At 42.2% G+C, this 23,968-nt stretch overlaps 1 protein-coding gene across 1 annotated transcript in view; it reads right to left on the bottom strand.

Moving 5' to 3' along the window:
- Positions 1-8,408, bottom strand: part of SYTL5 (synaptotagmin like 5) — a 370,633-nt gene extending 362,225 nt beyond the window's left edge. Inside the window, exon 1 of the mRNA XM_082245444.1 lies at positions 8,295-8,408. The gene's annotated coding sequence lies outside the window, so the exon portion shown is untranslated. The remainder of the gene's footprint in view (positions 1-8,294) is intronic.
- Positions 8,409-23,968: the final 15,560 nt, after the last annotated feature.

Here is a 23,968-nt window from a genome sequence, read left to right as displayed (position 1 = left end):
CGGAGATCAGGTCGTTAAGAAGGTATTAGATCCCCCAAACGTCTCCTTCTTTCCGGACATGAGGGGTTCCTTCACCTGTGGTAGGTGTAGGGCTTGTTCCTTTACACCAACCAATTTCAGGAGAAGAGAATCCTTCACAGTTCCGGCTATTGCTAAAACTTTCAAAATAAAAAATTTGATCACATGTGATACCACACATGTGGTCTATGGATTGATGTGCCCCTGCAACCTAATATATATAGGTCGCACTAAGAGGGCATTGAAGGTGAGAATAGGTGAACATATCACCAATATTTTGAAAGGTTTGCGAGAACACAATGTGTCCGCACACTTTCGTAAATTCCATCAGAGAGATCCTAGGAGTCTTCACTTTTGGGGCATAGAGCGTGTGACCCCGTCGTGGCGGGGCGCCAATTGGGTGAGAGAATTATCCAAACGTGAGACTAAGTGGATTTTTCTCACCCAGGCCCTCGCCCCGACGGGGTTAAATATAGAGTTGGACTTGAATTGCTATATTAGTAATTCGTGATACTTATAGTCTGCCTATTCTTTGGGGTTATTCCTTATGTTTTAGGACCCTATGAGATTATCTGGTTGTGGATGAATAATACCAATAATTTACCATCTTTTTACATTTTCTTTTGTATTTTATGGTTGACATACTACAATGTATATGGGTGTGACTTTGTAGTATTTTTTATTTATGTCTATTTTATTTTTGGTATATTTCATGTAATTTAGCTATGTCCTTTATGATTTTAGAGTCATGTGCACTTATGTTGACATTGAATTATATGTATGGCTGAGGGCGCCCTGCAGACTCTATATCAGCATAGGGGAGACCCTTAATATATTGCCTTAAACATGGTAATTGGCATTAGCTAGCTCCATTTTTATTTGAGCATCCGTGGGCCCATGGCTTATCAAGCCGGGAACTTCCGGCGCTGCTAAAAGTTCTCTGCAGTGTCATGGCCTTTGTTTATTTACAGAGGACATACGTAATTTCAGATGTGTCTGGTTACTTCCGCTTCCGGAAGCGTTGGTTCTCTTCCGGCCGGCTCACCGCTATGCTGATTGGTTGCGGTGCGCTCCAGCGGAGGTATATAGATGGAGGATGGCGACGTCTGGTCACGCCCCCAGTTGAAGTCGGAAATGACGAAACGCGTCGGGGCGTGACCAGACGACGCATCCGACACCACGTGGTACGGTAGAGGACCAACCCGGAAGTATCGGGGTTGGCGTGGAGTCAACCCGGGAGGCTATTCGTGTGAGGATTCCTGCCTGACCGCTGTTGATTGTTATATGGAAGCCTTACCTTTTCCTACATATGTGAGTGCAATTCTCTTTTTATAATAAAGTTGAGTTTTACAGTACTTCACTATTGTAGTCATTTTACCTTGCATGTGGCCATTATACTGAGTGGAGTTTGTGGAAGGGATATCGGATCTAGTGTATACAGCAAGGATTGATCAAGGCTGTTTCTGACACCCATCATTAATACCTTTGATTCCTGCTTTTTGTGCTCTTGTGTGAGAACACCTGAGCCACTATATCTGGTGAGTTGCCACTTCTACTGTGTGACACTTGGTGGTGGTTGAAAAAGGTGATCCATTAACAACATCACTCTATCCTGGACGGTCTATGGACTTTAAAGGACTTTTTATCCTATATTGAAGTGTTTTAAAACACCCCTTATTTTATGGTTGTATTTTATGCAATTTGTGAGTTACATCATAAGTGACTTTTTGCGCTACTATTATTCTTCATTCATGTTTTTCCAAGTTATACGATATTTGGTTAAGTAGCAGCAGTTTGTTTGTTTTTAGCAGTTAACCAGCTGACTCCTCCAGCAAGCGCAGAGATATCCTGCTTGACATACGTGTGTCCAGATATATATTTATTAATGTGCCAGCAGAATCAGAAACAGAATGTTCAGCGGCGAGAGCTGTCTATGCGACCTTCACATCTGCTGCCAAGCAACTCCCCACAGAGGCTATTCTGATTTGATAAAGCCCCAACACTATAGTGCTGAAGCTTACCTACTCCTTCCTGCCCACCAAGCAGGGCTGGCACTGCCAAAAGGTGGCTTAAGCACTGAAGCAGCTGCCTTAGGGCACCGGGACGGGAGGGGGGGGTTAAAATTCAAACCTCCAGCCACTTGCGCCAACTGTCGACTTTTGTAGGGAAGAGATATAAGTGGCTGTGAAGCCACCTATCACTTCCACCACCTTCGCAATGTTTCGCTGTCATGGCAGGTGTCGCTGGGAAGGGCAGCAGGAACTCCTTCCTGTACATGGACCAGGAAGTGACGTGTATGATGCCACTAACTGGACTGGAGCTGTCATTCTCCAGGATCAGTGCTGGGCAGCTACAGTGGATTAGAGAGGAGACATCCATGGTTTAATAGACCTTGTAAAAAAATGGCTCCAGGTGTCAAAAAGCACCTTCACCTAAGTATAGAAAAATCCTTGCACTGGCCTTGCACTCAAGACATTCTTATTGACCCATCACTATAATGGGCTGCTTTGCTGGCTAAAGCTAGCCATATCCAGCTTGATTTTCCCTCGTTTGGTGTGACAGATTTCCTTTATCTTTGCGACTTATGAAGTGCTGAGTCCTCTCTAGGGCACTTTGGGTTCTGATCAGTGTTCATCTCCTCACATACCATACAGGGTCAAAAGCCTTGCACTGTATGTGATCACACCAAGGGCCCCCCTCCCACAGCCTAGAGCTTTAGAAAGACAAGAACAGTGCTGGAGTAAAGGATAGGGTAAGGCTCCATTCACAATTGCTGCAATTCTGCCCTCAAATCACACTGCCATCGCAAAATGCCTGTTCGGTTGTCATTCATTTTCAATGACACCTCAAAGCGGTGTGGTTTTGCCCGACTATTGCGCGGCAATTGTGGCAAACCGCAACTAGCGAACCTTGTCGCCCAAAACAGGAGTCTCTTTTGGGTGAAAAACTTCTCGCGGTGGGGTTTGCTGCATGATTTATTGTGGCGAAACCAGATTGCCTTTTAGGTGCCATTAAAAATGAATGGCACCTGAACAGGTGTCTTGAAATCGCCTGTGATCCCAAAATTCACCAAAATCACCCTAATTTATTGTTCCCCACTAAATCTAATAGATTCTGGAAATCACAAAATGGCAAAATCTTGCCAAAACATCATAAAAAAATGTCAATGTAATGAAAATTGTCATATTGGCTCATTTGCAGCCTCCACCAAAAACTGAATGATTAACTTTTGGAGGACTGACCCTACTGATAATGATTTTAGTGGCACAGTTAAGATACTAAAAACCAGAAGTAGTTCTGATTATGTAAAAATTGGCAACCCCAACACTGCGATTCTCAACCAGGGATCCATGGAATCCTAGGAATCCCATCTGATGGCGCTTGCATAGTTCCAGAGCCAATGACACTTGGGATAACCAGTGGCATGACACCCATTATCTTGGATTTGGTAAAGGGTCCACAACACCAGAAGACTATTTATAGGTTCCTCTTGGGTAAAAAGGTTGAACCAGGCTTCCCTAACAGTATACAATTAATGGAGAAATCCTCTTTGCAAACCAATAGGTATGAAAAGAACCAGAAAACAAAAGTGATAGGTACCGAAAAATGATCCACTATTTTCTGCTAACCAGTGCTGGAACAAGGTCATGTAGAGCCCAGGGTGAACATGCCAAACTGCATAATGTGCCCCCCCCCCCCAAAATGCATAAGCATTATGTGTCCGCAAAAATCCCCCACAAAAACACTGAGCACTCATCTACATGCTTAACCCTAAGCATAAATTCCCCCTCCTCCCAGTACAAATCCACCCCGTGCTGAAATCCCCCCCCTCTCAGCACAAATCTTTGTCCCACTGTCCCCCCATTACCCCCAGTTCAAATGCCTCCCCCCATAAAATAATTCACCCCTCCTAGCACAAATCCTTTACCCCACAAATCCCCCCTCCCAGCACAAATTCCCTCCAAATCCCCCATCCTAGCGTAAATCTTCTCCCCCCCATCCTCCCTCTCAACACAAATCCCCCTAAAATTCCTGCTCTAAGAACTCCCCCCCCCCCAATATTTCCCCTTCTAGATCAATACTTACCCTCTTGTTGCTCCCCAAATTTCCCCCTTCCAACAGAAACCCCCCCATCTCCTTGTTAGCTTAATCAACACATGTTTGAATTATCCTTGATCAAACGTAAGAATCATTTCTACGATTGGTAACATATATAGTACCTATAAGTGACCTTCAAGCTGCGCATGAACAAATGCATAACAATTGCATCAATATGAAATCTGGTGAATTACCTCAATTCAGGTCAAAAATTGTGGGTAGCATGAAAAAAAAAATCAAAATTCAGGTGCATCTCGAAAACTTAGAACATCATCAAAAAATGTATTTATTTCAGTAATTAAATTCAAAAAGTGAAACTCATATATTATATAAACTCATTACAAAGTAATATATTTCAAGCATTTATTTTTTTTAATTTTGAGGATTATGGCTTAGGCTCCTTTCAAACACTCCGTCCGTCGGACAGAGTCCGTTTTTCTCAGCGGGGGATCGGTCCGTTCTCATCCGATCCACTGCACGGATGGAAAATAGGGTTTCCATCTGTCCAGATTTGACGGATCGGATGTCAGTGGACATGTCTCCGCTGACATCCGATGCCCCATAGGAATGCATGGGGGGACTGTTCAGATCCGCCAAAAAAAACGGACAGGCGGATCTAAACGGTCCGCCTGTGTGAAAGGGGCCTAACAGTTAGTGAAAATCCAAATCTTAGAAAATTAGAATCTTGTGAAAAAGTTCAATATTTTAGACTCATGGTGCACACTCTAATCAGCTAATTAACTCAAAACACCTATAAAGGTTTCCTGAGCCTTTAAATGGTCTCTTAGTCTGGTTCAGTAGGTTACCCAATCATGGGGAAGACTGATGACTTGACAGTTGTCCAGAAGACAGTCATTGACACCCTCCACAAGGACGGTAAGTCACGAAAGGTTATTGCGAAAGGAGCTGGCTGTTGACAGAGTGCTGTATCCAAGCATATTAATGGAAAGTTGAGTGGAAGGAAAAAGTGTGGTAGATAAAGGTGCACAAGCAACAGGGATAACCACAGCTTAGAGAGGATTGTGAAGCAAAGGCCATTCAAGAATGTGGGGGAGATTCACAAGGAGTGGACTACGGCTGGTGTCAGTGCTTCAAGAGCCACCACAAACACAGACATATCCAGGACATGGACTACAACTGTCTCATTCCTTGTGTCAAGCCACTCCTGACCCAGAGACAACGTCAGAAGTGTCTTACCTGGGCTAAGGAGTAAAAGAACTTGACTGTTGCTCAGTGGCCCAAAGTCCTCTTTTCGGATGAAAGTAAGTTTTGCATTTCATTTGCAAATCAAGGTCCCAGAGTTTGGAGGAAGAGTGTAGAGGCACAGAATCCAAGTTGCATGAGGTCCAGTGTGAAGTTTCCACAGTCCGTGATGTTTTGGGGAGACATGTCATCTGCTGGCATTGGTCCACTGTGTTTTATCAAGTCCAAGGTCAGTGCAGCCCTCTACCAGGAAATTCTAGAGCACTTCATACTTCCCTCTGCTGATCGGCTTTAAGGCCCGTACACACGAGTGGAAATTCGGCCGGGAATTTTCGTCCGACGACCGATCTGCCGATTTTCGGCTTGTTAGTATGGTGCTCTTGATAACCGACTCCGACTTTTCAGCCGAAAAAATCCTGGTGTGCAGGCTATAAAATGTTTGTCCTCCGTCAAAACACGGCCGATTTTTGTGCAGTCAGTACAGATTTCGATGGGGAAAAATCTTATGAGCAAGACTAGGCATGCTCAGAGATGAAAGAACACATACAAAGCAATCCAACACATGACATCACTTCTGAAAAAGAATTCTGTCGTGCGTGAAAATTCGAGTGCAGTCTAGAGCACATTCCAACCAACAGACACCACTCTGGACAAAAGACGGACGAGACGACGAAATTCGTTGCGTGTGTATGAGGCTTTACAGAGATGCTGATTTATTTTTCCATCAGGACTTGGCACCTGCCCACACTGCCAAAATTTCCAATACCTGGTTTAATGATTATGGTATCACTGTGCTTGATTGGCCAGCAAACTCGCCTCTCCTTAACCCCATAGACAACCTGTGTGGTATGGTGAAGAGTAGGATGAGAGACACCAGACCCAACAATGCAGATGAGCTAAAGGCCACTTTCAAAGCAACCTGGGCTTCCATACCACCTCAGCAGTGCTACAAGCTGATCATCTCCATGCCACACCACATTGATGCAGTAATTTATGTGAAATTACCCCAACCAAGTAATGAGTGCATACTATACTGTACATGGACATATTTTTCAGTAAGCCAACATTTAAAAAAAAAAAAATCGTTTTTCATTGGTCTAATGTTATATTCTAATTTTCTGAGATACTGAATTTTGGGTTTTCACTAGCTGTAAGCCATAATCATCAAAATGAAAAGAAATAAATGCTTAAAATATATCACTATGTGTGTAATGAATCAATATAATATACAGTATGTGTTTCACTTTTTGATTTTAATTATTTAAATTAACTTTTTGATGATATTCACATTTTTAGAGATGCACCTGTACGATTAAGCCAAATGCCTTAATTTGGTAGAAAAACATAATACCTCCGGGCAATCAATCACTTTAACAGAACAAGGGTGCGTTCCTGCACACACTTTGGCCAAAGGTAAAAAAAATAACATTTTTTAAAAAAATGTATAGTGACTCTATCTATCTATCTATCTATCTATCTATCTATCTATCTATCTATCTATCTATCTATCTATCTATCTATCTATCTATCTATCTATCTATCTATCTATCTATCTATCTATCTATCTATCTATCTATCTATCTATCTATCCATCCATCCATTTGACCATCTATCTATCTATCTATCTATCTATCTATCTATCTATCTATCTATCTATCTATCTATCTATCTATCTATCTATCTATCTATCTATCTATCTATCTATCTATCTATCTATCTATCTATCTATCTATCTATCTATCTATCTATCTATCTATCTATCCATCCATCAATTTGACCATCTATCTATCTATCTATCTATCTATCTATCTATCTATCTATCTATCTATCTATCTATCTATCTATCTATCTATCTATCTATCTATCTATCTATCTATCGACAGATATATAGATAGATATGTATAGCTATATATATATATATATATATATATATATATATATATATATATATATATATATATCTTAATCAAAATATGCATTAAACAAACATATATAAAAGTGTATTGTTCATACATCATCTGGATGTGGAAAGTACAAATAATATAAATACATATATACATAAATACAATAAATATATATATATATATATATATATATATATATATATATAAAAAGTATCCAATGGGGTTAATTTACTAAAGGCAAATAGACTGTGCACTTTCCAAAGTGCAGTTGAACTCTACAAGTGCAGTTGCTCCAGATCTTTGTAAATGAGTAGAGCTTTACTTTGCAAAGATACCCAATTAGGTGCAAGGAAAAAAAAAAAAAAAACAGCATTTTTACTTGCACATGATTGGATGATGGAAGACAGCAGAGATTCTGCTCATTTACTACACTCTGGAGCAACTGCACTTTGCAAAGTGCACAGTCTATTTGCCTTTAATAAATCACCCCCTCTATGAAATAAACAGTCTTATGTGAATGTCCTTTTAAGAGAACACGCTAGAAATGACATTTAAGATCCATTTAGACATTTTTTCCGCCCAATGACCCAAAACCTAACCAGCAAACCACTGACAAAATCAATAACTGAGCACCCATCCCCGACAAGACAAACTTTCATATCATCAGCAGAACCTTCAGTAACTTAATGTGCAATCAATATGACAAATAATCATTTACTAGGCAGTGGTCAGTGCTCACTCATTAGGTTTCCCCTGGATTGATGTCAGAGACAGAAGAAGACAGAGAAGGGGGTCTCCATCTGCCCATGACAATGACCTGGCTGCTATTCCAGCTCAGTTTGACAGATGTGTGTCTCTAGGACTGCAGTGATCTAGGAGCAGAGAAATGGGGAGATCCTGATTTCTTCTATACAGTGACATGTACACTGATGGTACACAATAAACCTTCACTTATCAGGTTAGGGTCAAGGATCCCAAGCACAGAACCCATCAAACAACTACAAGCAGATGACAAGCATGCTGTTCTCATAGGAAATCTAGCAGTAATGAAGTGCATAGAGGAGTACTTACCTGTCAGAGGACAGCTGAGAACACACGATCCCTCTTAGTTTATCAGTGTGTGCGCATCCCTACTCCTCCAGCTGATCTGCAGCATCCAGAGAGGGGAACCGAGACCCCGTGATCAGCCACAGCTGAAGACGTCATAGGGCTTCGCTGCTTCAGCGTTCTATTCAGCTAAATCGAGTTCCTTGCACCATCTAGTGGCAGCTTTGGTGAACAGCAGCATAGACTTCAGGATTTTTAGATATACTCACCAGCCACCTAAAGTGGAGCTCCAGTCTCCCAAACACTTTTTTTTTTTTTTCTAAACTACTTCTGGATCAGAAGATTTTCCCCCTTAACGACCAGGCCATTTTTTACGATTCGGCACTGCTTTATTAACTAACAATTGTGCGGTCGTGCAACGCTGTACCCAAATAAAATTGATGTCCTTTTTTTTCTCCCCACAAATAGAGCTTTCTTTTGGTGGTATTTGATCACCTCTGCGGTATTTATTTTTTGCGCTATAAACAAAAAAAGAGCAATAATTCTGAGGAAAAAAAAAACAATATTTTTCACTTTCTGCTATATAAAAAAAATAAATAAAATAAAAATCAAATTTTTTCATCCTTTTAGGCCAATTTGTATTCTGCTACATATTTTTGGTAAAAAAAAAAAAACTATATGTTTCACTTTCTGCTATATAACATTCCCAATTTAGAAAAAAAATTAAAAATCAAATTTTTTCATCCTTTTAGGCCAATTTGTATTCTGCTACATATTTTTGGTAAAAAAAACAATATATTTCACTTTCTGCTATATAACATTCCCAATTAAAAAAAAAATAAATTAATTAAAAATCACATTTTTTCATCCTTTTCGGCCAATTTGTATTCTGCTACATATTTTTGGTAAAAAAAAAACAATATATTTCACTTTCTGCTATATAACATTCCCAATAAAAAATAAAAAATAAAAATCAAATGTTTTCATCATTTTAGGCCATTTTGTATTCTGCTACATATTTTTGGTAAAGAAAAACCCCAATAAGTGTATTTTGATTGGTTTGTGTAAAAGTTATTGCAAAACTAAGGGAAAGATTTATGTCATTTTTATTTCTAATTTTTTTTACTAGTAATGGCGGCAATCTGTGATTTTTAGCGGGACTGCGACATTGCGGTGGACAAATCAGACACCTAACTGACATTTTTGGGGGGACCAGTGACATTAATACAGCAATCAGTGCTAAAAATATGCACTGTTACTGTACTAATGACACTGGCAGGGAAGGGGTTAACCCAGGGGCGATCAGAGGGTTAAATGTGAGCCTAGTGGGTGTTTTCTAACTGTGGAGTGGAGGGGCTTATGGAATCATCCCAGGGACCTGTGTTTCTAAATAGGAGGAACACAGGAGCCCTGTCATGATTACTGAGAGAACAACTGTTTGCTGTGCTTACAACAGCAGACTGCCATTCTCTCTCCACGGGGAGCGATCACGGGTGGCAGTTGGCAAATGTGGCAGCCGGCCCCACGCCTCAACTTCCCCCTGGCCCCCAGGATCAGGTATGGATACAGGTACGGCAATTTGTGGGAACCTGCCGACCTGCCACCCTATATCAGCGGCGGCTGGTTGGCAAGTGGTTAAAAGACTCCTCTGTCTTTGTCTAAACATATGCAAAGCAGCGGCTGGTCCAAAAGGGCCGCCCCCCACCAAATATCTATGAGTCTGCCCCTAATCCATGCGGGGCGCCAAACGCATAGAGTTCTACGAGTTTATCCAGTGAGCGGCAGTTGTGTGGAGGAAAATGCCTTGTTGGTGTAAGAGTTCAGAGGAGAATGGGCAAACTGGTTCCAGATGATAGAAAGGCAACAATAAATCAAATAAGCACTTGTTACAACTGAGGTATGCAGAATACCTTATCTGAATGCACAACACATTGAATCTTGAAGCAGATGGACTACAGCAGCAGAAGACTGCACTGGGTGCCACTGCAGTCAGCTAAGAACAGGAAACTGAAGCTACAATTAGCACAAGCTCACCACAATTGGACAATAGAAGACTTGAAAAACATTGCCTGGTCTAATGAGTCTCAATTTCAGCTGTGATATTCAGATGGTAGGGTCAGAATTTGGTGTAAACAACATGAAAGCATGGATCCATCCTGCCTTGTATTAACGGTTCAGGCTGGTGGTGGTGTAATGGTGAGGGGGATATTTTCTTGGCACAATTTGGACCCCTTAGTACTAATTGAGTATCAAATAACCGTCTCCAGCCTGCTGTATAGACTTATGACAAGGCAGTGGGGCGGCTCTTCTCCTGGGACGACGTCATGTGATGGTGCCCAGTTTAGCTGTTACTGCACACCTGCCGCAGTGTGCAGCGAGCCGTTTGCAGGCCCTGTTCTTTACCCATGTGATCAGCTATGTCCAATCACAGCTGATCACATGTAAACAAGGAGATGTCTTTTATCAGCTCTCCTCGCCTCACACTGAAAGCGTGTGAGGAGAGGAGAGGAGAGCCGATCAGCGGCATCTCCCCACAGGGCAGATGTGTAAAGGTTAGGGCACTGATCATCAGTGCCTTGAATATAATGCAGCCCTAACAGGGTGCATCAGAGATGCCACTCTGTGTCCATTAGTGACACCAGTCTGTGCCCATCAGTGACACCAGTCTGTGCCCATCAGTGACATCAGTCTGTGTGCATCTGTGAGGCTAATCTTTGCCCATCAGGGATAACAATTAGTGCTCCCTTTCAGTGCCAATCAGTGCCTGCCAATCAGTGTTCCCATCAGTTCCTCCTATCATTGCCTATAAGTGCCGCCTTTCAGTGCCCATCTCCTCCACCTATCAGTGCCCATCAGTGCCACCTATCACTGCTCCTTAGTGCTTCATATCAGTGCCACCTATTAGTGCCTCCACATCGGTGCCACCCCATCAGTGCCACCCCATTAGTGCAGCCTCATCAGTGCCTATCAATGCAGCCTCATCAGTGCCTATCAATGCAGCCTCATCAGTGCCTATCAATGCAGGCTCATCAGTGCCTATCAATGCAGCCTCATCAGTGCCTATCAATGCAGCCTCATCAGTGCCTATCAATGCAGCCTCATCAGTGCCTATCAATGCAGCCTCATCAGTGCCTATCAATGCAGGCTCATCAGTGCCTATCAATGCAGCCTCATCAGTGCCTATCAATGCAGCCTCATCAGTGCCTATCTATGCAGGCTCATCAGCGTGCATTAGTGAAGGATAAATATTACTTATTTACATCATTTTTTTTTCAAAAATTTTGGGTAATTTTTAGGTTTATTTTTTTGCATAAAATAAAAATCCCAGCAGTGATTAAATATCACCAAAAGAAAGCTCTATTTGTGTGAAGAAAATAAAAAAAATAATAATTTGGGTACAGTTTTGCATAACTGGACATTTGTCATTCAAAGTGTGACAGAGCTAAAAGCTGAAAATTGGCCTGGGCAGGAAGGGGGTGAAAGTGCCCAGTATTGAGGCAGTTAAACCCCACGGCCTACCTGAGTATTGTTGCTGACCATGTCCATCCATTTTTGACTACAGTGTACCCATCTTCTGATGGCTCCTTCCAGCAGGATAATGCACCAAGTCACCAAGCTCAAATCATCTCACCACTGGTTTCTTAACCGCTTCCATACAGAGCAGTTAGACCCCCTTCCTTCCCAGACCAATTTTCAGCTTTCAGCACTCTCACACTTTGAATGACAATTGCTCAGTCATGCTACACTGTAACCAAACAAAATTTTTATCATTTTTTTCACACAAATAGAGCTTTCTTTTGGTGGTATTTGATCACAACTGGGTTTTTTTTTCTTCGTGATATAAGCAAAAAAAGAGCAAAAATTTTGAAAAAAAAAAACACTTTTTTTTTAGTTTCTATTATACAATTTTGCAAAAAATTAATTTTTCTTCATACATTTAGGCCAAAATTTATACTGCTACATATCTCTGGTAAAATTATCCCAAATTAGTGTATATTATTTAGTCTGTGTGAAAGTTATTGAGTCTAGAAGCTATGGTACCAATTACTGAAAATTGATCACACCAGATGTACTGATGGCCTATCTCCTTTCTCGAGGCCCTGAAATGTCAGGATAGTACAAATACCCCCCAAATGACCCCTTTTTGTAAAGTAGACAGTCCAAGGTATTTAGTAAGAGGCATGGTGAGTTTTTTGAAGTTATAATTTTTTCCCACAACTCTTGGGAAAATGAAGAAAAAAAAAAATTTTTCTTTTTTTTCCTAAAACGTTGTCAATTTATAAGCTATTTCTGACACATAGCATGTACACAGCAAAAATGACACCCCAAAATTCATTCTGCTACTCCTTCTGAGTATGGTGATACCACATGTGTGAGACTCTTACACAGCCTGGCCACAAAAAGAGACTCCACGTCCAAGTAGCACCATAAGGCATTTTAGGAGCATAAATACACATAAAACTTTCTTACTACCTATCACACTTTTCAAGGCCCTAGAGCACCAATACAATGGAAAAGTCCACAAAATGACCCCATTTTGGAAAGCAAACACTCCAACGTATATTCTATGAGGCATTATGTCATTTCTTTCCACAAGTTTTTGGAAAATGTGGGAAAAAAATAAAAACTTTTTTTTTTTACACAAAGTTGTCAATTTATAGGATATTCCTAACACATAGCATGTACACAGCAAAAACGACACCCCAAAATACATTCTGCCACTCCTCCTGAGTATGGCAATACCACATGTGTGAGACTTTTTCACAGCCTAGCCATATAGAGGGGCCCAACATCCAAGGAGCATCATCATGCATCCTAGCCACTTGCCTAGGCCTATTTTTGACATTTGGTGTTTACAAGCTAAAATCAGTTGTTTTGCTAGAAAACTGCTTAGAACCCCCAAACATTATATATTTTTTTTTAGCAGAGACCCTAGAGATTAAAATGGAGATTATTGCAATATTTTTTATCACACCGTATTTGCGCAGCGGTCTTCCAAACGCAATTTTTTTGGGAAAAATTCACTTTTTTTAATTAAAAAATAAGAAACCAGTAAAGTTAGCCCAATTTTTTTCCATAACGTGAAAGATAATGTTACGCCGAGTAAATAGATACCCAACATGTCATGTTTCAAAATTGCGCACGCTCACGGAATGGCGACAAACTTTGGTACTTAAAAATCCCCATAGGCGACAATTTAAAAATTTCTACAGGTTGCCATCTTTGAGTTACAGAGGAGGTCTAGGGCTCAAATTATTCCCCTTGCTCAAACGATCGCGGCGATACCTCACATGTGTGGTTTGAACACCGTTTACATATGTGGGCGGGGTTTCCGTATACGTCGGTTCTGCGCGCGAGCTAACGGGGACAGGGCGCTTTAATTTTTTTTTTTTTTATTTATTATTTTTTATTTTTACACCGTTTAACAAAAAAAAAAAAAAAAATTGATCATTTTTATTTCTATTACAAGAAATGTAAATATTACTTGTAATAGAAAAAGGCACGACAGGACCTCTTTTTTGTGAGATCTGGGGTCAAAAAGTCCTCAGATCTCACAAGTACACTAAAAGATAGAAAAAAAAAAAAATTATTATATAAAATGAAAAAAAAAAAAGAAAAAGGACCTTTAAACCGGTTGCTAGGCAACAACATTTTCCGTAGCTCCGGTCCTCCAAGACCATAGAGTCAAGTGAGGGCAAGCTTGCCCTCACTCAACATCCTGTCTGTGAGGATCCGGGACCGGATCGTTCTCCCCGCTGCCGGAGGGTCCGGTAGGCGGGGAAAAGGACCGGACGCGGCGGGAGGGGGGGGGGAGGGCACCTCTTCCGCCATCCCGGAAGGGTGATCCCACGGCGAATCCGCCGCTGGGACCACCCTTATCGGAAAGCCAACCGTCCACCGTTTAAAAAAATACCAGGGTTATGGCAGCTATCTGCTTCCATAACACCGGTATTTAGGTTTAAACGGAGGACGTATATAAACCTTTTTGGACTTGGACATGGTGGCTGTATGAAGGGTGACAGGTACTCGGGTACTTTGTTGGGCAGGTGACAGGCAGGTGACAGGTACTCTGGTACTGATGAGCAGGTGGCAGGTACTCGGGTACTCCGATAGGCAGGTGACAGGTACTCGGGTACTCTGATGGGCAGGTGACAGGCAGGTGATAGGTACTGATGAGTAGTACTGATACTGATAGGTGATACTGTACTGATGGGTACTGATGATCAGTACTGATACGTGATAGGTACTGACGAGTACTGATGAGTAGTGATGGGTACTGATGAGCAGGCGGCAAGTACTCGGGTACTTCAGGCGTCAGGTACTCTGATGAGCAGGTGGAAGGTACTCGGGTACTCTGATGGGTAGGTGACAGGTACTTGGGTACTCTGATGGGTAGGTGACAGGTACTCAGGTACTCTGATGACGGGTACTCCGTTGACAGGTACTCAAAGTACCCGAGTACCTGTCATCAGAGTACCCGAGTACCTGTCATCAGAGTACCCGAGTACCTGTCATCAGAGTACCCGAGTATCCGTCATCAGAGTACCCGAGTACCTGTCATCAGAGTACCCGTCATCAGAGTACCCGAGTACCCGTCATCGGAGTACCTGCGTACCCGTCATCAGAGTACCCGAGTACCTGTCATCAGAGTACCCGAGTACCCGTCATCAGAGTACCCGAGTACCCGTCATCAGAGTACCCCAGTACCTGTCATCAGAGTACCCGAGTACCCGTCATCAGAGTACCCGAGTACCTGTTATCAGAGTACCCGAGTACCTGTCATCAGAGTACCCGAGTACCTGTCATCAGAGTACCCGTCATCAGAGTACCCGAGTACCTGTCATCAGCCCATCAGAGTACCCGAGTACCTGTCATCAGAGTACCTGATGGGCTGGTGACAGGTACTCGGGTACTTTGATGGGCTAGTGACAGGTGTCCTTTATTGGGGGGGGGGGGGAAATAAGTGTGTTTGGGGTGCACTGTATTTGGTAACTAGCTGTTACCACACTCTCTTCCTCACACAGGATCAGTGTGTGAGGAGGAGAACACAGTGACAGCTAGTTACCGTGTTCTCTGTTGACATTTGTGACCGGCTGTGATTGGACACAGCCGGTCACGTGGTAAAGAGCCAATTTCATTGGCTCTTTACCTAGATCGGGGATCGACTCTGTCCGAGGGACGAGCCTCGTCCCCGATCGCTGCTCTGCGCGCCCCCGGGGGCGTGCATTGCAGAGAGAAGGAGCGGCTCGTGCTGGAGCCGCTCATGTGATCGGCTGTGATTGACACAGCCGATCACATGGTAAACAGCCAATTTCTATTGGCTGTTTACCTTGATCAGGGATGGGCTATGTCCGAGGGACGAGCCTCATCCCTGATCGCTGCGATGCGCGCCCCCGGGGGCGCGCAGTAGCAGCTAGAGCGGGCGGACGTCATATGACGGCCGCCCGGAACGATAAAGCCATCCTGCCGGCGTCATATTACTATGCGCCGGTATGGATGTGGTTAAACATAACAATGAGTTATGTTATGGCCTCCAAGGACCTCCACAGTCACCAGATCTCAATCCATTAGAGCACCTTTGGGATGTGGTAGAACGGGAGATTTGCATCATGGATGTGCAGCCGACATCTGCAGCAATTGTGTGATGCCAGCATGTCAATATGGACCAAAATCTCTGAGGAATGTTTCCAACACCTTGTTTAATCGATGCCAAGAAGAATTAAGGCAAAAGGTGGTCCAACCCGGTACTAGCAAGGTGTACCTAATAAAGTGGCCGGTGAGGGTATGTTAAATAGGTTGTAACCCAAAAACAAAAAATCCATCAGCCTGCAGTCTCTCCCTCCCCCCCATCTGCTATTCCGACTGGCAGTAAAGAAAGTGCTCACAACTACTGCTAGCCCCTCTGTTGTAACACAATATACCACACAGTAATTGTGTTTTTAAAATTCTCCTACTAAATACTTTTTTGCACATTGCTGATGTGAGGTCACGTGAGGTCATGTGACCGCCCAGGCTGACTTTGGAGGGGGATCTCAGCCCCTCCCTATGTATTCCTATGTATTCCTTAGATCTGGGAACCCCACATGACGTAGAAAAAAGGTATTTAGCAGGAGAATTGAAAAAAAAAAAACATATACACTGTGTGGTCTATTGTGTTATAACAGCAGTTGTGAGCACTGACTTTACAACCACTTTAAGATCAGTTGATGTAAATACATTGTTCCCAACTGTCCCTGATTTTGAGGGACTGTCCCTGATTTGGAACATATTCCCTCTGTCCCTCTTTTCTCCTCATTTGTCCCACATTTTGGTCTGATCTTTATAGCTGTATAAAAAATGTGCTTCTTATCATTCAAAAGTCAAAAACTGTGTGGTTCCCCTTTGGGTGGGACTTTTTAGGCACTAGCGTATCAAAAATTGCACTGGGTATATACAAAAAAGTTTTATTGAAAGAAATTATACATAATAATAATAAAAACATGAGGCAAGCAAGTTCATACGTCACATTAACAGTTGAACATCCACCACAAATCCCCCAGGTATACACCCGACGCGTTTCGGAGCAGAGATACACTCCTTCTTCAGGGGTGCCCTGGGAGGGTGGTCTGTAAGTAATAGTGTATATTTGCACAAAGAAAATGAATCAGAAAACACTTACATGGTTCACTGTAATGATTGAGGAAAAAGTGTCTGCCTACTAGGCTTAAAAACAGGAAATCAAACTGCCGATGTAGACCAATGGGGTGCCGTCTGGACGTTTGTAGATGTTACTTTCCACAGATATGGAGTAATTTATAAGATTGGATTGGTCGGGATTGCTTGCTCACCAGACTCACATAGGAGGCTGGGTGGGAATAGCTGAAACCTCAAGTATGGCAATCCTGCTGGACAAAAGCCAAGTGATTAATAATATGTCCTATACAATCCCCAGCAATGGTCAATGACAGGTTCTACGGGGTGTATAGGATCCTGATGGTTCAAATGTCCCCACTGTTAATACAAAATGAAAATAAAAAATAAAAAATAAAAGCAAAACCTTCTATGTGTAATGTCTCTGATTGTACTGCAGTCTGGAGTGAAAGCCCCAATGTATGACTATGCAGTCAAGAATCAATAGACAATATGAAAAGTAAAAAGTTGGGCAAAAATAACCTTACGCTAGGCATACAAAAAAACTGAGGACAATGGAGCCATCAAGGATACAAAAAAAATGACTGAATGGTCAAAGTACCTGCAAAGTCCAATTTCACCAATCAAAGATTCCGATGGCAGAGTAGATGTTATCCCATGTTCGGCAGAGGAGCATATGTGTCCAATGCCGAACATGTAGGATACATATAGGGCAGGCAATCAGCTGAGAGCGGTCTCAGCTGAGAGACCATTAAGTCCCGCTGGTTGCCTGTGAGGTTTCCCGGGTCGCATAGGCCAAGACCGCCCCCAGCCGGAAATGATCCGGCGGAAGTGATGTTGGCCTATGCGTCCCACTGACACGGTATAGACTTCCGCCAGCGTGGAGCGCATGACGGAGTCTATTGGGCATGCGCCAGAGGGCTCACAAGTGAACCAGATGGAAAGGGCTGATGCCGCAAATTGCGGACGCCACCTAGTGGCGTCCGCTTACCGTGCCGGGCTGTCCACAGAGCGAAAACAAAGAAATGTGGATCTTTGTAAAGCAAATCCGACATAAATGGAAAATACTGTGGAAAAATTATCTCCTTATTGGGTGGCTGGGGACCAGAGGTCGTGTGTTGTAAAAAAGTTTGTTTGTATATTATTTTGTACAGAAAAGGGGAATTGAAATATAAATTAATTAGTTCACAACATTATGGTCTCTGTATTAGAAGTCAGTCCACAAAACATTCAAACGTGCATTATCTCCCATAGTATGGCTACAAAGGCAGATTGATATTCCTGTATAAAAAATGACAAAGAATTAGTACAATTTTAGAATCACAAAATATAAAAGGTGATGGGGGTGGGAAATGGGACAGAAAAAAGGAACGATAAAAGAAAAAGAAAAGGGGGAAACTGACAGGGAAGGGAAGGAGGGAAAAGGAAGAAAAGAAGCAAAGTGAAAAAGACATGAAAGGAAAAAAAAAAAAAAAGAGAAGAAAGAAAGATGAAGGGAATAGAGAGCACGTATGTATCAAATACATATTAGAATGCGATGTGTGCTTGGGATGTATTAAGGACCAGGATGTATCCAAAAGAAGGAAGCCTAAAAGGACTGGCTATCTTTCCATGCCTCCATAGGCAAATCCCTCAAGAAATGGCTTGAACTATATCATATCGTTCAAGCCTGGTGGTTCAGTGGCCCTCAAACGATAAATCCACCGCAGCTCGAGTTGGAGGAGGGTCTTGTTCCAGTCCCCTCCTCTCGAGCTGGGGTGGACTCTATCTAAAATCAAAAATTTAATTTTCGGAAAGATGCCAGCGTGGACCAAACTTGTGTGGCGGCCCAGAGGAAGATCTGGATCGCAGGTTCTCATGCTCTTAATGTGCCTACAGGCCCGTTTCGTAAAGTCTAGCTTGGTTTTGCCAACATAAAAGCAGCCGCACTCACAGAGGAGTAAATATACCACCCTGTGAGTGCGGCAGTTGGCAAAATGCTTAGGTTTAAAAATTTGTCCATTCGGCAGAATGGGATTTTTTGTAGTATGCATGAACCTGCAATATTTGCAAGCTCCACACATAAAAGTGCCTTTAGCCTTGCAGGGATCTTTACCGTTTTGGGCTGTAAATTCACTGTGTACCAGTTGATCTTTAAGAGCAGGAACTTTTTTGAATGTAATTTGAGGAAAGGTGGGAACATGTTTACCCACAATAGGGTCGAGGGAAAGCATGTGCCAATATCTACTCACAATCCTTTTGATGTCGACATGTTGTTCTGAGTACTTAATGATCATCCTTAATGTTTGATCAACCGGTCTAGAGGTGTTTGAGGCCAACAGTAAGGTCCTATCTTTCATCAGGGCCTTCTTGTATGCCTTTTTCAAAGTGGTAGGGGGATATCCCCTAGCTAAGAGTCTTTGTCTTAGATCATCGGCTGCCCTTTGGAAATTAGTAAGGTCTGTGCAATTGCGTCTAGCGCGGAGGTACTGACCATACGGGATGGAACGCACCAGTGTGTGTGGATGAAAGCTAGAGGCATGGAGGATGGTGTTGCCAGCAGTGGGCTTCCGATATAGTCCACTGTGGAGAACACCATCCTCCCCCCTAGCGACATCCACATCAAGAAAAGTGACATGACAGGTATCACACTGCATTGTAAAATTTAAATTGAAATCATTTTTGTTTATTCTGTCCATAAAAGTGTTAAGAAGTTCCATTGGTCCATGCCAAAGCATGAACACGTCATCAATGTAGCGGACCCACATTGTGATGTGGTCCGTATACATTGATAACGTATCATCACTGAGAAGGGCCTGTTCCCACTCCCCCAGGTACAAATTGGCGTAGGATGGGGCGCTACATGTGCCCATCGCTACGCCTTGCACCTGGAGGTAGTGGGAACCGTCAAAGGTGAAAACATTATGAAGTAATATAAACTGAAGAGTGGACAGGATAAACTCTCCATAGGCGTCTAGACTTTGATTTTGTATTAATGCATGTCTGATTGCTGAGAGGCCACGATCGTGAGGAATGGAACTATATAATGCCTCAACATCTATTGTAACCAGTAAATAAACTACTGGAACCCATGTGTTTTCAATTCTTTGCAGAAAGTGTATCGTGTCGCGTACATAAGATGGTAATTGAACAACCAGTGGTTTCAAAAAGGAGTCAATAAGTCTGCTGGTGTTATCTGTTATGGAACCTCGCCCCGAAATGATAGGACGCCCTGGTGGATTAGTGGTGTCTTTGTGTATCTTGGGGAGGGCATAAAAGGTAGGGGTAGTTGGAAAGGTGGTACGAATGAATTCTCACGTATTTTTTTAAATAATAGCATTCAAGTAGGCGGTATCGACTAGATTGTAAAATTTCAGCTGATACTTCTTGTTGATGTCAGCTGGAATTTTTCTATACCAATTATGGTTCCTGAGAATCTTCAGACACATGGCAACATAGTGTGTATTATTCATAATCACCACGTTACCGCCTTTGTCAGCCTGCTTAATGGTGATGGAGTGATTGGCTTTAAGTTTTTCAATAGCCTGTCTTTGATTGAATGTGATATTTGTCTTTGTAGGTTTTTTGATGTTGAGTTTCTCAACTTCTTTTGTCTCCAATTTGACAAAGGCGTAAACGTGGGGATTAGATGTATTAGGAAATTTATCTGATTTTTTCTTAAACTGAGGGCCATCATTTGTGTGTGTTGGTTTTTTGGAGTCTAGATTCGCCAACAAAGAGGGTAGGTCAACTCTGTCAATAAGGTCATCATTCTCCTCAAGGAGTGAAATTAAAGTGTCAAGAACAGGGTCTTTTTCAGAGTGCGAGGTTTTGGATGGGTTCTCTTTGTCAAAGAGAATTTTGAAATTTAATTTACGAGCAAAAAGATTTAAATCTTTAATAAAGTCGAATTTGTCTAGTTTTCTGCTAGGACAGAAACTGAGGCCCTTGGATAGGACCTCAGTCTCGTCAGGGGATAACCGATAATCCGAAAGGTTAATGACAGAAAGATCAGTGTGTGGGAGCTCCATGTCGGATGTCTCTATAGTTGTGAGTGCATCAGTGAAATTTAAATGGGGGTTATTGGGGTGAAAGTCGGTGCTCTTGAGTGGATGAGCTCTAAAAAAGCAGCATCCTGCAGGTTAATTGTGGAAGCTAGTGAGACAGGTGCTGGATTCGGATTAGACAGGGATGTGTTGGTGTTGGGTTGTGTGCTTTCTTGGGGTGCAACGACATTGGAATTTATGCTCTGTATGGTGGGTTTAAAAAGTGATATATTCGATCCTGAATCGTGTTGGATATTTGATTTTTTGGTGGAATGTCCCTGATTGTTCTCATCCTGATATACATGTTTTGTTGATTTTTGTTTATTAATGTTTTGGGGGACATTTTTGAATCCCCCTTAAGAAGGAGGTTGAGGGGTGGAAGGACGCTGTTCTTTCTGACTGGATGGAAAGTATGGAAGTTTATTCACATTCCATCTGTACGCCTTTTTCTGGTCGAAGGCAATGGTATCTCGTGCCAATTTTTGTTGTTTTTTTATGAGGATGTTACGGTTATATGTCTCTAAATGTTCTTTAAGTTGTTTCTCTTTTAGTGAAAACAATTTATGAGATTTATATTTCTGGATCTTTTCGCAAAGACTGGCAATCTCAATGTCTAATTTGGAGGTGCGAGTGGTATACTCTCCAATCAGGAGGGTCATCAAAGTGGCTGAACATTCACTTAGGGTCCCTTCCCAATTGGATTTGAACTCTGGACTGAGGTCCTCTAAAAGAGGAAATACCTGCATCCTGAGGCCGATTGGGTTTATTTTGTTTTTAAGGTAATCTTGGAATGACTTCACATGCCAAAAATAGGCAGACTTTTTTTCAAGAGTTTTAGACAATTGAAAAAATAATGTAGATATGTCAGCTTCTGCATATTCTTTGTCTCCAAAATCCTTTAAATATTTAGCCATAAGTGACTCCCACTCGTCACCCACATATACAGACATATTTGTACAGTACAAAGCCAAGCACTACTTGAAAAAGAAAAATGGTAAAAGGTAAAGGATGAGGATATGGGGAAAGGGGGAAATGTGATTACACAAAGTACAAAAACTCGACAATAATTAATCAGATAAATACAATCTGAAGGCAAAAATCATTTGTATTAAAGTTGGGAGAACGCCACATGAACAGAAGCGGGGAATGGTATTTGCTACCTGGAATGAATATTACATTAATAGTTCATGTGGAGTGATCCCTTGAGTGCCACATCCCAAGCTAATAGTCAAAAACCGTGTGATTCCCCTTTGGGTGGGACTTTTTAGGCACTAGCGTATCAAAAATTGCACTTGGGTATATACAAAAAAGTTTTATTGAAAGAAATTATACATAATAATAAAAACATGAGGCAAGCAAGTTCATACGTCACATTAACAGTTGAACATCCACCACAAATCCCCCGGGTGTACATCTGACGCGTTTCGGAGCAGAGATACACTCCTTCTTCAGGGGTGCCCTGGGAGGGTGGTCTGTAAGTAATAGTGTATATGCAATTGTTGTAGATAATGAATATCGAGTATAAACAGAATATTTGCACAAAGAAAATGAATCAGAAAACACTTACATGGTTCACTGTAATGATTGAGGAAAAAGTGCCTGCCTACTAGGCTTAAAAACAGGAAATCAAACTGCCGATGTAGACCAATGGGGTGCCGTCTGGACGTTTGTAGATGTTACTTTCCACAGATATGGAGTAATTTATAAGATTGGATTGGTCGGGATTGCTTGCTCACCAGACTCACATAGGAGGCTGGGTGGGAATAGCTGAAACCTCAAGTATGGCAATCCTGCTGGACAAAAGCCAAGTGATTAATAATATGTCCTATACCAGTGGTTCTCAATTCCGGTCCTCGGGACCCACTAACAGGCCAGATTTTAAGTATTACCTTGGGGGATGCAGACTAGAATACTGCAATCACTGAGCAGCAAATTAGATCACCTGTGATGTAATTTAGTTATCTTGCAAACCTGGCCTGTTGGTGGGTCCCGAGGACCGGAGTTGGGAACCACTGTCCTATACAATCCCCAGCAATGGTCAATGACAGGTTCTACGGGGTGTATAGGATCCTGATGGTTCAAATGTCCCCACTGTTAATACAAAATGAAAATAAAAAATAAAAAATAAAAGCAAAACCTTCTATGTGTAATGTCTCTGATTGTACTGCAGTCTGGAGTGAAAGCCCCAATGTATGACTATGCAGTCAAGAATCAATAGACAATATGAAAAGTAAAAAGTTGGGCAAAAATAACCTTACGCTAGGCATACAAAAAAACTGAGGACAATGGAGCCATCAAGGATACAAAAAAAATGACTGAATGGTCAAAGTACCTGCAAAGTCCAATTTCACCAAAGATTCCGATGGCAGAGTAGATGTTATCCCATGTTCGGCAGAGGAGCATATGTGTCCAATGCCGAACATGTAGGATACATATAGGGTAGGCAATCAGCTGAGAGCGGCCTCAGCTGAGAGACCATTAAGTCCCGCTGGTTGCCTGTGAGGTTTCCCGGGTCGCATAGGCCAAGACCGCCCCCAGCCGGAAATGATCCGGCGGAAGTGACGTTGGCCTATGCGTCCCACCGACACGGTATAGACTTCCGCCAGCGTGGAGCGCATGACGGAGTCTATTGGGCATGCGCCAGAGGGCTCACAAGTGAACCAGATGGAAAGGGCTGATGCCGCAAATTGCGGGCGCCACCTAGTGGCGTCCGCTTACCGTGCCGGGCTATTCACAGAGCGAAAACAAAGAAATGTGGATCTTTGTAAAGCAAATCCGACATAAATGGAAAATACTGTGGAAAAATGATCTCCTTATTGGGTGGCTGGGGACCGGAGGTCATGTGTTGTAAAAAATTTTGTTTGTATATTATTTTGTACAGAAAAGGGGAATTGAAATATAAATTAATTAGTTCACAACATTATGGTCTCTGTATTAGAAGCCAGTCCACAAAACATTCAAACGTGCATTATCTCCCATAGTATGGCTACAAAGGCAGATTGATATTCCTGTATAAAAAATGACAAAGAATTAGTACAATTT

The sequence above is a fragment of the Pelophylax lessonae genome, assembly GCF_965119305.1.
Source record: "Pelophylax lessonae genome assembly, chromosome: 2".
Lineage (NCBI taxonomy): Eukaryota > Metazoa > Chordata > Amphibia > Anura > Ranidae > Pelophylax > Pelophylax lessonae.
This window is presented reverse-complemented; position numbering and strand designations above follow the sequence as displayed.